Below are 3,494 nucleotides of genomic sequence, written 5' to 3'. Positions count from 1 at the left end.
CAGCTGGAGTTAAATTGCTAGCTCTATCTACTGCTTTTTTGTGATCGCTCCCCCCCTCTTCCCATCCCAACTTCGGTGGAATTGTTGCTTTCTGTTTTCCGTGACTTAATACCAGATTGAAAAGCTGTTGAAAAACAGCTTTAAAATAAAGGCAGGCCGTCTTATGCTTCAGAGAGGCAAACAAACGTGCCAAAAACCTACGTGACTCTTGCCTGTGAAGCTAACAAGCAAGCGATAAAGCAGAACTGTAAGCCAAGGCTGTCCCCCAAGCTGTGTCCATTGTCAACAAGTGGCTGCATTTCCCCCTCAAATTGCAAATGCAGCCAAACTCCAGCGGCTCTTGTCTCTGTTCTGGGAAGGTGTTTGGTCATCTCAGCTGAGGAGTAGAAGACAGATTCCTCCTTCCTCCAACTCTCGCTTGGCAGCAGCCTTGAAGCAGGACCCAACTGAGGCTGGCAAGAAAGGAGGCAGAGACCAAGGTTTCCCCAGCATCCTCCAAAAGCACACTTTATTATGGAGAATGTAAGACAAAACATCAAATGAATAGGGATGCAGCCACATCTGAGATTTTTTAAAATATAAAGTGCTCACCTAAATACCATGTTAGGCGGGTTATTCAGCATTATGCTCTTGAATGGGAGAAATGTTTACCTTGCCTTCTAAAAAGAAAATGGAAGAATATCCTCCCCTCCCTTTCAGGTTCAATGGCCAATATTACTTAATCACACACACACCCATTATGAGGCCATTTAAGATCCCTGAGAAGGATGCATTGCATACTGTAGAGGTAGGGAACCTGCGGCCCTACAGCTCTTTGGGGGACTAACAAATCCTGTCCATCTCAGCCAGCATGGCCAAGGGTCAGGGATGGGAGCGATAGCCCTGCAGATGTTGGAACTCCCCTCGTCCCTGGGCACTGACCATGCTAGCTGGGGGAAATGGGAGTTCTAGTCCAAGAACATCTGGAAGTTTCCTATTCTTCACCTGTCACTAGCTATGCCAAGGATGGGGAACCTGCAGCCCTCCAGATTTTTTTTGGAGCAGGACTCCCATTTAACCCTAACCTGTGATAAGATGATGGAAATGCAGAAGAGAAGATGCTGATGACATACACATTATAAGATATAGTGGTAAAAACAATCCAGGATATTAACAAAATACAGCTTAAATCTTGGCATATTTTAACAAGTGGGTTAGATTACATTAAAAACACTGTTGATTAGAAAGGGGCAGATAATAGGGGGTGGTGGTATTCAACTAAGTTTTACTCTGCCAAGACCCACTGAAACGAGTCAGGTCTCTTAATTTCATTGGGTCTACTTTGAGTAAAGCTTAGTTGACTTCTACCCGATATGTTTTAAGTCTTCTGGTGACCACTAAAATTGAAAATTGCAAGCAGATTGGAAACTGCCGAGATACAAGAGAAAAACCTGGGTGTGGAGAGTTTGGAACATTTCAGAAAAATGAAGAATATGTGTGTGGGGGGGTTGTTTGTTTTTTTAATAGCAAAATCAATCAGATTTCTCCCTTGCTTGGCACACCAGATATGGCCAGAAAACTTTGTTGGAGATCTTATGCTGCTTAGTGCAGAAGTGTGAAATATGGCAACATGCTTTATTTGTAGTTATACAAAGCCCACTTCGTTATAAGCTGAAGTTAATTTGGAAATCTCCAGTTCAGATCTCTGCCCAGCACTGAAAACAATGGCTGTGGGCAAGTTATTCGTCATCTTAATCCATTTTGGTATGACATTATGACGGCAACCGAAATAATACTTGTAACTGAAAAGTGCAATAAAACACATGACACAAATGGGTGCCTGGTTGTCCTCATGGTTTGCGGCGCAAAGCCTCACCCTCTCCTGTAGGAGGAGCACTGGAACCAAAACCAAATGCAAAAATAGGCAAGGAACCTTCAATGATGCATGATTAACTCTCCCTAGTGCAAGGTCCCTGAGTTTGGTAGCAACCTCAAGTACATTGTGGTCCAGATTTCATCTCCTTCCACAGGCGCAGCATCTTTGCCTCCTACGTCACAAAGTTGCCGTGACAACAGAGGAGGCAGTAGCCCAGGCCAGGCATAGGCAAACTTGGCCCTCCCGCTGTTTTGGGACTACAACTCCCATCATCCCTGACCACTGGTCCTGTTAGCTAGGGATGATGGGAGTTGTAGTCCCAAAACATCTGGAGGGCCAAGTTTGCCTATGCCTGGCCTAGGCTCACCAAAGTTCCCTGGAAGGCTGTCCTTAAACTGAAACCCCACATGCCCATCAACCTGTGCTGGTTTAAAGTTGATAGTATTGGGGGAGCATAAATGTTATCTACCCAGCCCTTCCTTCTCTGAGCATGCAGGTTGGGTTCTCAACATCTCCAGGGTAGACTGGGAAATACTCCTGTCTGGAATCCTAGGCAGATGCTACCAGTCAGTGTAGACAATATGGAGTTAGAGGGGCCAATGGTCTGATTCTGAATAGAATCATAGAATTGTACAGTTGGAAGGGACCCACGAGGGTCATCTAGTCCAACCCCTGCAATGCAGAAATATTTTGCCCAACGTGGGGCTAGAACATACAACCCTGTGATTTAAAGCGTCTCCTGCTCTACCAACTGAGCTATCCCGGGAGTGTATAAGGCAGCATGCACGGTTCCAATAAAACGCACCAAACTGATGGGTACTTCTCTCCCAGTTAACTGATGATGGCACTATTAAAAAGGAACCTTTGCATAAAACTTCACAAACATTAGCAGCATTTTGTCCAAGTTAGTAAAAGGTAAAGGAACCCCTGACCATAAGGTCCAGTCGTGACCGACTCTGGGGTTGGGGCACTCATCTCGCTTTATTGGCCGAGGGAGCCGGCATACAGCTTCCGGGTCATGTGGCCAGCATGACTAAGCCGCTTCTGGCGAACCAGAGCACCTAAACGGAAACGCTTTTTACCTTCCCGCTGGAGCAGTACCTATTTATCTACTTGCACTTTGACGTGCTTTCGAACTGCTAGGTTGGCAGGAGCAGGGACCAAGCAACGGGAGCTCACCCCGTTGCGGGGATTCGAACTGCTGACCTTCTGATCGACAAATCCTAGGCTCTGGGGTTTAACCCACAGCGCCACCCGCGTCCCTTTTGTCCAATTTAGGTTCTACTAAATACTGCCTGGAATACCCTTTTTAGCAAACAATGGTGACACCCACATAAAATATTGGTTTGAGTATTAAGTCAAAGAAACTGTTGTGATTTTCACACACACACAAAATAATTATTCTACACTATCAGAATTTCAACGGGAGCCCTTATTGGCTCCCAACAAACGCAGCCAATCCTCACAGTCTGTCTACTTCACTGCTGCAAACCTGATTATTATTATTCTGAGAATTGGATTGTCTAACTGGATGGTTTCTGGCAAACTTACAGAAATGGGTTTGATAAAAGTTTTGCTGATTTCAGTACAACAACAAAAACGAGGGGGCAGCTTTTCTTCAAAAACAAACAAACAGACA

This window comes from Podarcis filfolensis (genome assembly GCF_964270895.1).
Source record: "Podarcis filfolensis genome assembly, chromosome: 14".
Classification (NCBI taxonomy): Eukaryota; Metazoa; Chordata; class Lepidosauria; order Squamata; family Lacertidae; genus Podarcis; species Podarcis filfolensis.
Note: the sequence above shows the minus strand (reverse complement) of the source record.